Source organism: Tiliqua scincoides, chromosome 5, assembly GCF_035046505.1.
Source record: "Tiliqua scincoides isolate rTilSci1 chromosome 5, rTilSci1.hap2, whole genome shotgun sequence".
Classification (NCBI taxonomy): Eukaryota; Metazoa; Chordata; class Lepidosauria; order Squamata; family Scincidae; genus Tiliqua; species Tiliqua scincoides.
This window is the reverse complement of record NC_089825.1, coordinates 37144045-37161506: the sequence shown is the minus strand read 5'-3', so window position 1 is coordinate 37161506 and position 17462 is coordinate 37144045.

Genomic DNA, 17462 nt, shown 5'->3' with positions numbered 1-17462 from the left:
ATGCACACATTTTAAATCCAGCTGCAAAAGTCAGGACATTTCGACATACACATTAATTGAAGTTCCAACTGGCTGCATTCATTATCAGCAAAATGGAAAAGAATACATTATCGGGAGCAACTCTTTGCCGGGAGGCAAAAAGGGATATGCGCAATATTAATGGTGTCTCAGACAAGCCTCTGAAAGTATTGACATCCAACAGTCCTGCACTTTCCTGGTGCCAACTATGAATTACATCCAAAGGCGGATGAGTTGATTGTCTCCACAATGTCTTTTCTTCTCGGGTAACCCTTGTGGAGTCACAGAAGTCACCTTGGATGAGTGTGCTCAGGAAGTGTCACTGAATCATCTTGTCAGACAGGTGCTTTGCTCTGGTATGCATGAATGGACAGTCTTGGGGGCTTTTGAAAACCCTTCCGATCTCACAACCTCCATAATTGGGACTGCTGGAAAAAAATAAATTAGAATGAAATCATTTTGAAGCTAATACACATTGGGAGAATTTACTTGAGAATGTTTCCTCCAAATCTGTATCAGCAATGACTGCTACCACTGTATGACAGCACCAATCACCTGTTTGGGAGAACCAGAACTGCCCCAATCATCACCATTTTGGTCAGCCGTTTTCAACCGCATAGGTGTCACATAGTTGTGCCATGAATGGTCCCCAGGTGAGTCATGGGAATTTGGGAGAGGGTCATTTATTAGTAGGGCCATTGGGGGATGTGAGTCCCCAATGGCAGCACAGTGTGCCTTGTCAATTGTCAAAAAACAGGTGGTGTGCCTTGACCATTTTAATGCCTTGCCAGTGTGCTGTAAGATGAAAAAGGTTTAAAATCACTGATTTGGGTACCAGAAGACTGCCATCAACCAGAATGCATTCCATGAGTGAGCATCCTTACCTCCATGATGTTCCTTTCCCCCCCCCCCTTATTTTAGAAGAGAGATCCTGCAACTAGACCTTTGGTCTCACTCAGCAAGGTTCTTAGAATTTGATATCAGTAGAAATTCTGGAGGCCAGAGAGGAATTACTTTCTTTGGTCCCCCTCGCTATGTCTCCCTGTCCTCACAGATCTCTCTCTCTCTCTCTCTCTCTCTCTCTCTCTCTCTCTCTCTCTCTCTGGTTGTTTCCATGAGTCCCATTTCTTCTCTCTTACAGACTGAAAATAAATTCCAAGGTGTAGTTGTTGGCATCCTTCAGTCTTGAAAGACTATGGTGTCACGCTCCAAATGGTGGCTCTGGAACAGAGTGTCCTCTCCAGAGCGCGAAGCCTGGGTAAAGTAGGTATGGAGGATAGGCTGTTACCCATGCAGCAAATCCCCCCTCTCCACGTCGCTGAAATGGTCCAATGGAAAGGCAGAGGCCAATACGGTTGGTTCCAGCGGCGTCGCAGGAGTTGCCAGAACGTGACTGTGTTCAGCCATGAACTGCCTCAGGGACTCCGGCTCCGGATTTTGCCTCGAGGTTGACTCCTGAAGCCTTTTCCATAACTGGATGTAGCCACAAGGCAGTGGAGGTTTGGGATCAGAGTTTTCCTTCTCTCAGATGAGCTGCCTTCCCAGGCTGACAAGTCCCATCTACCCGGTGGTAGTAGGTGTATCATTAAAAAAAATGTCTATGTAAATGACAAGAAGGAAATGGCATTTTAACATTAGTACATGTCTACAGTTTATTCCCATGTACAGAATGTGCTTGTTTGAATGTCATAATTCTTGCCCATGGACTCAATTTGCCTCTCCTTTACACTGCTGGGACTTTTGCTGGTTCTTCCTGACTGTTTCTTATTTTACATTTCTGCTTGATGCCAACCATTCAGCTGTTTCAGTTTGTCCCAGGCAGGTCCTTAGCAACGCTTGATGGCTTAAGAATAAGATAAAAGTAGATGGGGGTGGGAGGGAATACCAAAGGGGCATATGCACACGCACATACACACACAATTTTGTTGAAGTGTGAAACTTGGTATTAAGATTGCATTGAAAAACACTGAATAGCTGACCTTTTGCCCTCCCCTCCGCCCTTTGATGATTTCAGTTCTTCTGACACACTGAAAGGATAAGTTTGAACAGCTTGTTTTTTGGCTACCCTGTTGCTATATTTGTAGTTCATCTTGATATGGACTTTCTGGCAGTCTTTTGGTCCAAGATGAGAATTCCCATTTCATGCCAAAATTGTGAGCCAAACCGCATCAACAAGAAGGCTGTTATATAGTGGGTCCATGCGAATCAAGGAAGGCATAGTGATGACAGCTCAATACGTTTATTCCATCTTCAGAACAGAACCTGGCAAAAAAACAAGGCAAACCCCTGGCTTTTTATAGCCTTTAACTCCGCCCAGACTTCCCGTGATTGGTGCAATTGAAACTTTAACTAGAGAGAGCCAATCAGATGGTAGGATTTCGATCCATCACCCGATTGGCCAGCCATAAGTCTGGGCCAATCAGTTATGCAGGATTTCGATCCTGCATAACTTACATACATAACGCCCCTCCCCCCCAAGTACAGTTCAAGATTAACCAACATAGTCCTGTAAGTGGTGGGGCCATACCCGCATTCGCAAAGAATGGCACAGTGTCAGTATCAGGACCTCTGGTTCCTCAGTCAGCTCTGTGGTTGGCACTTCTATGGCAGAGGGACTCCCCATAGGTGTGCTAACATCTGGTGGCTCAGATAAGTCCAGAGAGGTCTCCGGTTCCTGCAGTATCACATCTGGACTGATGGCCCTCCAGACTGTGGCAAGACCTGATGCTCTCCACTGGGGACTGGAATCGGCATAGTGGGTGCTGAGTCAGCCAGGCGGTGACACATCTGGTCCACATGACGGCGGAGGGTCTGGCTGTCCGGAATGGCCACCTCGTATGAGACGGGGCCAGTGATTCTAATAACAGTTGCTGGGATCCACACTGGACCATTCGCATAGTTCCGTACATACACTGGGTCATTTGAGCTGAACCCATGCACACCCTCTCATATCTTGGAGGTCGATGGTCTTTCCAAAGTCCTGTCTGGGTGCAGCCGGTCAAGACGCATTGTCAGGCGCCGCCCCATAAGAAGTTCCGCTGGACTGCAGCCTGTGGCAGTGCATGGTGTGACTCGCTGGCTGAAAAGGAACGCTGCCAGCCAATGGTCCCACTCACCCTGGATGATGCAGGTGAGTGCTTCTTTTATGGTTCTCACCATGCTTTCAGCTTGACCATTCGTTGATGGATAGAAGGGAGCTGATGTCACATGGCGGATCAAATACCTGCCGATGAACTCCTTGAATTCTGCTGATGTGAACTGGGCAGCGTTATCAGACACGATCGTATCAGGTAGGCCGTGGGTAGCAAAGATCTTGCGGAGAGCCTTGACGACTGCCCGGGATGTCATAGCTGCTACTGGGACAACTTCTAGCCATTTGGTGTAGGAGTCCACTAGAATGAAGAAATTTTGGCTGTGAAAGGGCCCTGCAAAGTCTATATGTAGTCGGAACCACGGGGTGTGAATGGACTCCCACTGTTGTACAGGCGCTCTAGGTGCTTCTGGCTGAGACTCCTGGCAGGTGTTGCATCAATTCACCCATTCTTTGATGGCCGCATCAATTCTGGGCCACCAGACGTAGCTCCTGGCCAGTGCCTTCATTCGTATGATGCCTGGATGGTTTTCATGTAGGGTTTCTAGGATCCGGTGACAGAGCTTAGTTGGAATGACGACCCGGCTTTCCCAGAGGAGGCAACTCTTATGGGCTGAGAGTTTGTGCTGGTGGCAGACATATGCAGTGAACTCTGCATCCATGCAGTCCATAGGCCACCCACTCCACACCCAGTTGAGAACACAGGAAAGGATACAGTCCTTGGCTGAGTGTGAAGCCACATCCGACGCATGGAGTGGCGGTTCTGGGAGCGATTCCAGGAGCATGATGCTGTGTGCTGGAGCTGGATCGGTTCCGTGAGCAGGCAGCGGATGGCAACTGAGGGCATCTGCGTGGCCCATCGCTTTGCCAGGCCTGTAATTCAGGGAGTATGATATGCGACAGGAATATGGACCAACACAGGATGCGGGGAGACAGAATCTGTGGCGTCTGTTTATCTGGGGCAAAAAGACCCAGCAGAGGCTTATGGTCCATCAATATCAAAAATTGTCGACCATAAAGGCAGTCATGGAATTTTTTGACACCTGCCCCTATAGCCAGAGCCTCTGTCTATCTGTGCATAATTCCGTTCAGCAGGAGACAAGGTGCGCGAATAATAGGCTACTGGAGCCAATCTTCCACCTGGGAGTGTGTGGCTGAGGACTGCACCACTACCATATGGAGAGGCGTCGCATGCAAGGACAACAGGAAGTGACTCATCAAAGTGAGCCAGTACGGAGTTGGAAGTGAGTAAATTCTTTACCTCTCGGAAAGCAGCATCCTTGTGGCGGCCCCAGACCCAGGGGGTCCTTTTGTCCATGACGCGATGGAGTGGCTCTGTTAATGCTGCCTTATGTGGCAAAAAGGAATGGTAAACATTCAGGAGTTCTAATGCCTGTAACTCCTGGTTGGAGGTTGGAGGTGGGGCATTCACGATAGCTCGAACCTTTTCTGGTGCAGGATGGATACCATTAGCATCGATGAGGTATCCCAGGAACTCAACTTTCGGGGTTCCCAAGATGCACTTCTCTTTCTTTACCTTAAGTCCAGCAGACTGGAAGCAGTGAAGGACCTCGCAAAGGCGACTGGCAAATTCTGAATCTGATGACCTGACAATCAACACGTCATCAAAGAAGGGACTGACCCCAGGAATTCCTTTGAGGAGAGTGTCCATGAGGCGCTGAAAAATTCCTGGCGCAGCCCAGATGCCAAACTGTAAGCGCTTGACCCTAAAGGCACCCTGGTGGGTAACTATCATCTGTGCCTCTGCTGTGTCATTATCCACTGGCAACTGCTGATAAACCTGGGCTAAGTCCAATTTTCCGAAAACCTTGGAGCCTGCAAGGGAGGCAAGGAGATGGCTGATGACTGGCACCAGGTATGCATGCTGCTGGAGAGCCTTGTTGATTGTACATTTGTTGTTATATAGTGGGTCCATGCGAATTAAGGAAGGCATAGTGATAACAGCTCAATACGTTTATTTCATCTTCAGAACAGAACCTGGCAAAAAAACAAGGCAAACCCCTGGCTTTTTATAGCCTTTAACTCTGCCCAGACTTCCCGTGATTGGTGCAACTGAAACTTTAACTAGAGGGCGAATTGGGTGGTAGAATTTTGATCCATCATCCGATTGGCCAGAACTTACATTAACTAGAGGGCCAATCGGATGGTTGGATTTCGATCCATCACCCGATTGGCCAGCCATAAGTCTGGGCCAATCAGTTATGCAGGATTTTGATCCTGCATAACTTACATACATAACACCGGCTTCATCACAAAAGTCAAAGCACTCAGTGGAGAAAAATGAGAAAAAAGATTAAGAGGAAAATAACCAGACTTCAGTACCTAAGTTCTAAAATAAGAGGTCTTGGTTTCCTGGAAGTTTTGCCCCAGTCCTCTCAGATGTGTGAGCAGAGAGTGTAATTGCTCAGCATTGTGGAAAGGGTACTCTGTACATGCTTAATAGTACTCTTCTCTTCACATGTCCCAGGGTCCTAACAACACAAACAGATGCCTTGATAAGCCCTGTTTCCACTTACAAGCCATTCATTTCTTCAGGATAACCCTAATTCTGCAAAGTTCCCCTATCACTGCAGAATAAATCCAGCATCAAAAAGCATGACACTGATGGTATATTTTTATCCTGCCTTTTTTCCCCCCAGGGAGCTCAGGGCACAGTCCATGTCAGTTCTCTCCCTTCCCTCTCTCCCTCCGCCCCATTTTGTTCATATAGCAATATGCACAATTTGGGTTGAGACTTCAGACAATCTCTTGCTCATGTTCACTGAATGCATGAGGGACAACATGATTGTGTTTCTTAGTCACACAACCCCCACCAATGCACCTGGCTGACCAGTCTTCCCTTCCCCCAGCATCTGCACATTCAGTATTTGTTTGCAAAAAGCAGTGGGGAATGTTGGGGGGGGGGGGGTTGCCATGTGATTTGAAACCCTGATTGCCTGCACTCAGAATTGCATGGAGGAACCTTCCCTTGAGGTTTGGCCAACTGTTACATCAGAATGTGGCAGAATGTTCCCCCTTCCTGTGTTCAGTGAATGTGTCCCATTTGTTTTCTGTATTGAGCTTTATTTACTGATTGAGGATCACTCAGTAAACAGGGAAATTGAATTGTATTTCTGAAGTGAGCAGATTTTTATTATTTACATTTTTATATCACCCCTCACTCCAAGGAGCTCAGGGTGGTGTGCATAATTTCCTCTCCTCCTTTTGTCCTCACAACAACCCTGTGAGGTAGGTAAGTTAGAGAGATAGTGACTGGGCCAAGGTCACCCAGGAAGCTTTCTGGCTGAGCAGGGATTTGAATTGCAATCTTCAGTCTAACACCAGAACCATTACACCACTCTGGCTCTCAGCTCAGCTCTCAATTTCAACTCAGCACTTCCCAGTCCTAGCCCAAGCTTAGCCACTACACCTCATTGTTTGCTAAGGGGGGAAATACCTACCACTGACCCACTGCTAGAAAAGATACTCTGGGTTATGCCCCCCTTCCTCTTAGTCCTCAATTCCTTTCTTCAAAAAAGAAAAAAGGAAGTAGGATCTATCACATTTCTATCACATCCTTTCCCTAAGATACCCCAGTAGAAGCACAGATAAGGTGATCTGATTTTGTCTTCACAACCATCCTGTAAGGCAGTGAAGCTAAAAAAAAAAAAAAAAAAAGGTTAAGCTAAAAGAAAAGGTGATTGTCCAAGGCTGAGCCTTGTGCACTGCAAAGCAAGTAGAACCCAAGTCTCCCTGGTCCAAATGTAACAAGAGTACATGTAGTTTAATGATATAAAGCAGCGGTTTTCAAACTCTCTGGGAGTTTGGAAACCGCTCTAAGTTCTGGCAGGGGCAGTGGGGAGGCAGCGGAGCGGGGGGTAGGCAGCAGTGCGATCCCCAGGATTGCACCGCTCAGGGGTCTGCAGGGGCTTGGCTGTACTTACCAGAGCCTCCTCCAGCCTCCCGGGGGGCGGGGAGCCCTGCACGACCTTCTGCAGGCCTCCCTGAAGCTTCAAAAGTGAAAGTGGAGCAATCACACTCCATTTCCGGTTTAGTGGAGGTGGAGCCCAATTGCTCCACTTTTGCTTTCAAAGCTTCAGGAAGCCCTGCAGAAGGTCACACAGGGCTCCCTGCACCCTGGGAGGCTACAAGAGGCTCTGGTAAGTACAGCCAAGCCCCTGCAGCCCCCTGAGTGGCTCGATCCTGAGGATCACGCCGCTGCCTCCTCACTGCCTTCGCCCCTTAAGGGGGCAGAGGCCAGGGCCCCAGTTTGGAAAACCCTGATATAAAGCATTGAGTTGTGAATAGGCCTCCCTCATGTTGAACTGCACCTCTGCCACAAACTCTCTACGTATGCCAGTTGCACTCAGCCTCAGCTGCAATACGAGGATAGCAATGCTAAGAGGCCAGGCACTGGCAACGATCCCTGTTCAACAGTACATTCAATACCAATGCTGCAATTCACCAAGTAGCAACAGCAGTGGCACCTCTAGACTCCATAGTGAAAAGCCATTTGACATCTGCACCGGAAAGTAATGAATAATAAAAAATGCATTGACAGATAAAGGGCCATGGTGGAGGGGGTGTGTGTGTGTGTGCAAGGGTTCAGAATAATCTGTAACTGGGAATTTTGGGGAGGGGGGAATCAAATGAGGAAAATAAATTTCCTTTCCTTTTGAGAATGAAGCTTGCAAACTGTGAGTGCCGAGCAAATCCCCATTGGAAAATTCAGGCATTAGAGGTGATGCAGTCTTGACTATGAAGGAGACAAAGAGTTAAGAAAAGCATGTATTTAGGGGCTTCTGTGGAATCTATGCATTTAGTGAGTTTCCAGCACCCTTGTGCCTATATCGTATTTGCTTTCAGTGAACATGCCAAGGGATGAAGCAGAAATACTCCCCATGTATTTTTCACATAGGGTTGACATATTATATAGATCAGTGGTTTTTCATGGACTTTAGGTAAACCACCCAGCGCTGGTTTTGCCATAGAGGACCTCCAAACAGAATCAGAGGTGCCCTCTTGTCACATCTGGAGGTGTTCTGAGGCACAGGAAGGCTGCGTCTGAGAAGGCTTGGTGGAGGCCTCTAAGGGCCAAATCTTGTCCAACTTTCCAGGGCTGATGCAACTGTAATGCAGCCCGGCGGTAAGGGAACAAACATTCCCTTGCCTTGAGGAGGCTTCTGGGACTGCCCCACCGCCAGAGGATGCAGTGCACACCCCATTGGTACTACTGCATTGGCACTGGAAAGTTGGATAGGATTGGGCGCTAAGACTCTGTTCCGGTTTTTAAAAAAAATACCTTCTCATGCCTCAGAACACCTCTGGAGGTGATGCATCAGACAGGTCTCCAGACATAGGTCAGGGACACACGCTGAGTCATATCAGTGCATTCCAAATGCATGGATAATTAGGGTCAGCCTGTACTGCCATTTCTTGTTGTTGTTGTTGTTTTAAAATTTAGCCTTTGAGAATTCAACTGCACATCATTGTTGCAAACTGCGCTGAGGTAACTTTATGGCAAAGGCATGGTAGACACAATATAATAAAGTTCCATGCATCGATGTGCAGGGAAAGCACAATGGACAATTGCCTTGCTGCAAAGCAGCACTGGATGGGGGGGGGGGCAATTTGAAAGGATGTTTAACCCCTCCTGAACTCTGCCACCTCAGCTGCATAATTTGCAAATTATTTGCATATATGCAAACTGAACTGCCCAGATTTGGTGAAGTGGAATAGGGCAACTCTGTTTTCACATCCCTCCTCTCAGTTCTGCAAGTGTGCTCTTTTTGCTACTCATCCTTTGACCCCAAAATATACAGAAGGTGTGCACTACCATCATGCTGTGCCAAGCTGTTTTCCCTCCTCAAATCATTTGTGCTCTTTCCTTTCACGCGCATGTTATTGATACATTAAAAATTTCTTGTTAGGCAAATGGAAAGTAGATAAATGACGAGTTCTCAAATACTTTTCTTCTGTGCCCCCAGAGATCAAATTAATGGTTCCTATGATGAAAGCAACACAGTCATAAGGTCTTTTGGCTTAGATAAACATCTTTAATCACTTTTATGTTGAAATAAAAGGAGCTTGGGAATGTGAAACTCGAGTGCACTTTGATTCCTGAAAGGAGAACTTAAGGACAAGTTGCAGATACTTGAATAAATCATCCTATGAGCATTGGAGGGAGGGATTCCTGCATGGCTTTCAGGATGCTTTAAAGCCGAACCACTTCTTCAAGATCAACTTTAATGCTTTTCACACATGTGAGCCACTCTTTGGAGATAGGAGGTGGAGCAGCATGCGACTCTGGTTTCACAATGATGCTGAAGATAGCAATTCTGAAGTCATTCCAGTCCAGAAAGATGAAGATCAAGAAGAGCAGAAATGTACCCAACCATAGCTACTATCTGAAATTTAATTCAAAGTAGGCTCATGCCTTCCATATGACCAGGGATGTGCCCAAGTCATTAAGCTTGAGTCGCAACTTGAGTCATGAGTCACCAACATGACTCGACTTGAGAATCATAGCACACACCCATTTTGACTTGACTTGAAAAATTTTAAGTTCTTCAAGTCACAAATCTGAGTCATGCGTTCTTAAGTAAAAATGCACAGAAAAAAGGTGGCATGTGTAAGTAAGTAAAAATACCCCCACCCACCCACCACACACACACAGACACACAGAGGAGAAAGTAACTTGAGTCATTTTGAGTTCAGACTCTTTTTTCGAGTCACTGGCCCCAAGTCAGGAGTCAAGTTGGGGTCAGTGACATCCACAACTCGCGTCAACTCGTCACCAAAAACAGCTGCTTAGCGCAATTCGAGTCAAGTTAACCCAAGTCGACTGCCCATCCTTGATTATGACCAACCAACAAGTCACAAAGTGTCAAATCGTAAGCTTTTGAATCCGATAGGATTCATCATCTAGATGCCAAGCAAAGGAAAAGGAGGACATAGTCTGAAAGTAGGAGGTACACTGATCCTTTTTGTCCTTCCCATGAGGACAAAAGCCAGGAGTTTCCCTGTGAGGAAGCTAAAAACTCTTGCTCAGTTGAGCACATGAAATTCTTATTGGATTAATTGCCTCTAATAGTACTGAAGGAGGCCCCCACTGGCATTTGCTGTGGATAATATATTATCTGAAATAAGCTCTTTCAGAAACACATCTTTATGATAATCATTCCAGCCACCCCTGCAGCTAATTAGTAGTCAAAGCAAGAGAAGGGAGGTTCTGCAGCTGTATGGCTCGTTTCCCCTGCCCGCCTGTGAATGATGCCATTAATACTGCCAGCGAGTATTTTGCTCTGCCTTCCAGGCTTGCTTGCCCAACAAACAGCAGCCACCACTTGGGTTGCTCTGTTCCTCTTCTCTCCTCGCATCCAGATTACATTTAGATTTATGTTTACGCTGTAAACAAGAAATTTAACCTTGCGATTTATTATACGGCACTCGTCCTTATTGAACTTCGTCGGGTTTTGCAATGTAGAAAAATCAACCTTTTCAAACTTGGTAGGAAAATAAAATAGACATATAACCGCAGAAAAAGAGTCCAGCTCTGCCAAAATTCTCAAGAAAACAATTTAGGTATATATAGTAGAACAATGGTAGATGTTGGAAGGAACACCATTTTGCTGATAAGGCTACAAGGCAGCCAACTCTGTAACTTTGTAATGACTCTCTCCTTAAAGTGCCAAGCTAATGTAATCTGTGGGTTATCCAGTGCAAAGCTTCTTATGCCATTAGTGCAATTGAATTAGATAGCTAACAGGCTGCCAGAACAGTCTCTCAAGAATTTTTTTTCCCCCAGATCTCAGGGTCACTCTCACTGGACATCCCATCCCGAAGCCACACGGTACCCTTGTCATAGCTTGGTTGAATCTCCCAGTAAAAAGCAGACATGGGGAACGGATGGTTTTAGGGGTGCAGTTCACCAACAGTGATGGAGGGCTGTTGGTGTACAAAATCCCCCTATCATTCTTGTTTTCAAAGTACAATTTTCCATACTACCTATTTTGCATTAATGCTCAGTATAGGAAAGGTGAGAAGAGATTCCATGTGTACATGGTCTCCAGAAAGGGGACGGATGCGTTATTGGTTGCAAGGTCACTAGAACTAGTTTCTCTCTCATTCAGACATGAACAAGAGCCAGAACTTCGGACTCTCAGCAAGCTTGTTGCATTATGTACCATTGGACCAGAACCTAGGAATAAGGTAGCAGTGAAAACCACCACCTTCCAGGTAGGAATCCATGCCATTACGTGGAGCCCTTCCATGGATGGGTGGAGCCTCCAGACATTCAGCTATGACATCACACGTCCTAACCAAATTTCCAGCTACTTAGCGGAACCTGCCCTGGACACTATGCCAAGTGGGGCTGCATGACTGCCACCAGGCTCTGCCCAAGTTACAGAGGAGGCACTGGTGGCTTAATGCCCCCCCCCCCATTTTTTCTCCTGTGGAGGTACTGTAGTGACTGCCCCCTCCTCCAAGGAGAACCTGGAAGTGACATCACAGAGCAGTACATGACAGCTCTGCATCTCTCCATTGAAAGGATCTCAGGTAGCAGGGTTGGGTAAGAGAGTGCTACTGTCAACTGAAGTAGACAGTACTGGGCTTGATGAACCAATCTTCCAATCTCTAGGCTCAATCAGGGTGACCAGATGTTCTCTTTTTCCAGGATATGTCCTCTTTTTAGTCTTGTGTCCTGGAAAAGAACATATATGTCCTCCTTCTCCCTGTGAGCAGGCCCCTGCAGGCAGCACATAGCCTTCTTGTAAGTAATAATTATGTGTAATAAATTATATGTAATATAGTTTTAAATTTAATAATAAGTAATATAGTGTTTAAATTAGCCACATGAAATCAATATACGAGTGTTTTTAGCTTTTATTTTGTCATGCCCTACATTTTTCTTGGGTGTCCTACATTTTGGGGTGCCTGGTCCTCTTTTGCACTTACGACATCTGGTCACCCTGGGCTCTATCCCTGCCTGAAAGGGAAAGCTTTTTGAAATGAAAAGTTGGCAGCCCTATTTGTGTACCATATGTACTTCCTGTCATCAACCGGAATCTCTTATGGTAGTTTTGCCACTCCTGTAACACCAAAATTGAGGGTCCAAACACCTCAAGAACTTTTGCTATCAGCACTGGAATTTTGTTTTCTCTTTCAGCTCCTTCAGAGTTACTTAAAATCTTTTTTTTTTTTTTAATGGGCATTACTTATCACATTCTGCTGATAACACTCCCATTCTTTCTCTTTTAGTGGGCAATAATACGGCTCTCTCATTGATATAAACTACCCCTTCTTCAGCCTCATAGTTTATCCACTTTAGAACCAGGTTATTGTCTCATAAAATTGTTGCAATGGCACAGTTAATGCTGGCTATTATTTTGGAGGCCAAAATCATAATCTTCATCATAAAGATTTATGTCTTTTTTTATTTGCTTAAAGTTTTGAAACGGTAGACCATATCCTGCCATTGATTTCTTTTCCCCTGCAAAAAAATCCAGTTTTCTTTTTTTTTTTTAATATTGCAATTGGTTTCTTTCCCCCTTGCGATTTAATGCCACGGCATCAAGATGATGCAACTGTATTCCTAACCCAAATTTATTAATGTTGTAGTATAGAATTGATGCCATAAAACACTATCATTCTCAGTCCAAAGGGTAAGTGTGGTGGGGGTCAGACAGAATCGTGCAGCATTTCAGAGAAGACACAATTTTTCTTCATATCAGCCTGTGAAAACAAAATTATCCATGAGTGATGTAGCTATTATGGGCCTGATGGCAAATCCAAACAGCGCACTGTTCCTACCCTGAAATAGCAGGAGAGGCAACTGTGGTGGCGTCCACAGTCAAAGACTACAAATCACCGAACATGCTCCTAAACTTCAAAGAGGATGCAACGTGACCAGTTGGGAAGTCAAGGGAAGAACAAAGAGAAATGCAGCTTCATTTAGATCACCAGATAAATAAGCAAGCAACCAGGTGGGGTTCGGATTACCGGATAAACAGCTATTATCAGATCAAGCAGCTAATATTCTTGTGGGTTCTTGTATATTTGCCCCTTTTAGCCTTATATGTGTGTTTTAAGGGCTGAGCCACAGCTATACCTCTAAATTCCCCTACCCTTATGTGTAGCCTTCCTGATCATAGTCTACAGCAAATGAACCAACAACTCATATCTGTTTTTACCCCCTTTTCCCTCTATGTTCTCACTCCTTTCTCTTGTATTTTTTTTGTCCCTGGAGAGACAAGTGGACTAAACATGCTTATCAGATAATTGCAAGATATTGGGTCTTTTTAAATTATACTACTGATTCAGTCTACCATGCAAACAGGAGAGCCGGCACCCCTGAGAGTTCACCACGGCACCCCTGTGAGTTTGTTCCCAGTTTGGGAACCACTGGGCAAGAGGGTTGCTTGTTTTCCCCTATGAGCCATTTCCCTGCAGGCAGCCTCTAAATTTGCCTACTGAAGTACATGGAGACATGGTGTGCTTTCTGCCATCCTCTCAAGGCCCTTGGATCTCAGGCAGCTACCTAGAAAGTTTGAGACGTACTGCCCCAAACCACTGTCTCAGGCCACTGGTTTCAATTCTCTGGTCTCAGCACCACTATGTCTGCCTTTCCCTCAATGCACAGAGATCTTATGTCCAGCTCAGGGTTGCCTAGGCTTGCAACATTAATGCCCACAGCCACTGAAGGGTGCCTAAGAAGCCCAATCATTATGGCTTCTGATGCCAAGTTGCTGGACTGAATTATGAAGCCAAAATATATTTACCGCCCTGTCTGTGTAATGCTTGCCACTTTCTTCTTGTAATGAATCACTGTCTTAAGAGCACCATTTTGTCATTAGGACTTTGTCAATGATCAGTCAACAAAGGCATGTGCTTTTGTCTCCAACAATTCTAGTCTCGACTCTTTATTTTTTTCACCTCTTCATTAACGGCTTCCTAATGTATTTTAGTGAAAGATGGATATCACAGGCTCTTTCTTAAACATCACATTCCTTAGATACTTTATCTCAAGAGCACAGTCTTCCACAACTGGCAGTCACCCATGTATAGATGTAACATTTTCTGCCTCTTCAAGTATTTCCATGGCAAAATGTCCTCATGACAATGTATTTTACGTTATCCTCATCTGGCATAGTAATCCCTCTTTGTCAGCTCTCTGCACAATTATAAGACATCTCCGGTAGGTTTTCCAAAATCAAACAACGGCTGTACTGTAAAAAATAACTTTCAGACTGTAGGAATGACTTTGTGCATGGTTTCAGGGAGCATTTTAAATGACACCAAGGAGTTGACAAAAAGGCATTTATTTATACAATTGATGCAAGATAAATGGTCCCATTTTTAATTTTTAATAGACCTGATGAATTTTGAATAACAAGTAATCAGGCTTTTAATTCTTGTTGTGAAGATCTACTCTGGTTTTGTTTTTTTTTTTTTGTTTTTAATAAATGCTTCATTTCCAAAGCATGAATTTAGTTTTATTTTATTAAATCATATCTATTCAAAGATAATTTTCAGAGCAGCCTAAAGAAAAATATTCCCACCCAATGCCACAAAGTTAGAAAAGGTATTCCAATATACCAGGACTCCCCAACCTGTTTTTAGTTTATGCTTTTGCATGTAACATTTTTCTGAAAACATCACTGCAGGCAGGGGTGGTCCAAGCCCATCTGCTACCTTAACCTACCCCAAAATTTCACCGTCCCGCGATGGCCAAAACACATCTTATCATCTTTGTCCTCCTGCTTCTGCTCCACTCAAGAGCATAGCTGGAGGGTGAACAATAAGTACTGCAATGCACCATGTAAGCAGCTCTTCCCACTCACCAATGGAGCCATTTCGGGCAGCAACATGCAGGAGACACTGTTTTGTTCTACTGGCTCCACTGCCACTTTTCTAAAGCAGCTCAGAATGCAACCCTATGCATGTCTACTCAGAAGAAAGCCCCACTGTGTTCAATGGGACTTACTCTCAGACAACTGTAGGATTGTGGCCTCAGCCAAGAGAATCCTGGGAACAGAACTGCTTCACTTCCAAAAGTCTCTCTGTGGCCACTTTACCAGAAGTAGCTGTGGGGGGGGTGGAGTTGGAGCAGGAGGAGATAAGCTCTCCCCACCCTCTCTGTACACTAGAAGAGCACGGGGCAGTCAGGCAGTTTATCACCTCCCTCCCCAGCCCATTGCTTGAGGTGAGGGGTTCAACTGACCTCATTGACCTACTTGCAGGTACCACTTTTCCAAGTACCACCTCTGCCATTAGTATCACTGCCACCAGAGAAGAATGCAGAGTGAAGAAGTGGTGCTTGCTTTGACCCAAGTTGTCAAAGTGCAGCAAAGAAAAAGCATTTGCAGTTGCTGCTGTGTCCTGATCTTTCCCCGGCTCTGTAGTCTTCTTCCCAAGTAAAAGAGTAGTGGTCCTGGGGTGGTCAGGGGAGAAAAAGCCCCAGGTGCTACACCACCGATGCCACCTCCACCTGGCCTCCAGAGACATTCCGCAGGCAGGCGAAGCCCCACTCTGCATCTGTGGGAATTTCAAAAGCTTTCTGAGGCCTGCGGAGCACTCAGGAATGTTGCGCAAGGCTCCATTATGGCTGGGTAAGTATCCTTGGGGAGGTGACCTGCTGCGGTCCTGTGCCTGGGGGTGGCACAGGGACCAGGTTCGTAACTGCCAACCAACGCCTCTTTTGAAGAACTTGGCCAGTGCACAACAAACTCTTGCTGCCAGTACATATCACCCCTCTTCTAGTTATATTAGGCCAAGCAGTGTCTTAGCAGTGCCGAAGAGCAATGTCATGCAGTCAATCCCTGTGACAGTGAGGCCACATACTACCCAGTAGCACCAGTAGTTCTAGTACCACTGGTTGAAAAATACTGCCTATACCAGTGATTTTCAACCTGTTACATCTCATAGCACACTGGCAAGACACTAAAATGGTCAAGGCACACCACCAGTTTTTTAACAATTGATAAGGCACACTGTGCTGCCAATGGGGGCTCACATCCCCAATGGCCCTACTAATAAATGACCCTCTCCCAAATTCCTGCGGCACACCTGGGGACCATTTACAGCACACCAATGTGCCACGGCACAGTGGCTGAAAATGGCTGGCCTATACAATACCAAGACCGTTTATTGCTTTGGCGTACCAAATCCATGAGTTTGGCCGTTTCAACCATGTCTCCTGCTTCCAGCAATCATTCACTTACAGACTGCCAGTGAGGCAGTACCTCACTCTTTCAGAGTCCTGCAAGAACTGTCTTGGCTTCAACTAAGAGATTTCCTATTAGTTTATCTGAATGTTTATCCAGACACCTTTATTTGCTGAATTGTGTCCTATGTCCTTAAAATGTTCATATCACTGCTATTTTTACCAAAACATGCTTTTGGTGCACTTGTACAGTTAGTAGGAGAATATGAATGGTTGAAATAACTTTGTAAAGCTGGAACGAAAAATCAGTCAAGCCCTTGGTGAAAGAGAGAAGTCTGAAGGGTTAACAAAGAAAGGGATGAGATTGTGATACAATGAACAACTGTTTGGGTTCTTTCTTTCTTTCTTTCTTTCTTTCTTTCAGAATCGAGCAAGTGTCATTTGTTGTCATGTCATTCATTGTTCATTGCACTTAAAAGTTAAAAGAAATATGTGACAAACCATATACTTAATATTGTTTATACAGAAATATGACCCACATTTGCCAAATTAGAGCAGTGCTGTTGTTTTTAATGGGCGACAAGTTGTACAGTTTTGGGTGCTTGTTTGTTTGTTTAATATTTGGCTCCACTCGAGAAGTCAAATCCTCTATATTTTTCTGATTGCCCAAGATTTTAGAGTCTCTCGGATTATTCATTCATTTCTGGAGGATATGTGTTTACATAAAATGTAGACTGCTGTTTAAAAGGCACATATAATTAGTAGGGGAAAATAAGCCAGCAAGAAACAGGACTCCTGATAGCCATAGAAAACTAAACTGAACCCACAAGATCAGATAACTGCAAGAAAGTTTTTTGTACAGTGCAATGTTCTTTACAGCTAAGAGCGTTCAATAAAAAAAAAATTAAAGATGATGTAAAGTACATGTTATCTCCTTACACAATCATTGCAATCATACCCTTGCATAGTGCCCAGGGGCCTCCCCTTTAGGTGTAGAAATACAGATTTAATTTGCCAAATTACTGCTCTTATTTGTATGTAGATACAAATCTTATTTGTATTGACTTTAATCGTATTGATTCTGGGTAATTCATGTCACCATTGTGGCCACAAGTGAAGCTCTCCGCTCCCAGAAATTTTCAGCAATAATTATTGACAGCATATTGATGCTCAGAAATAGATGTCTAT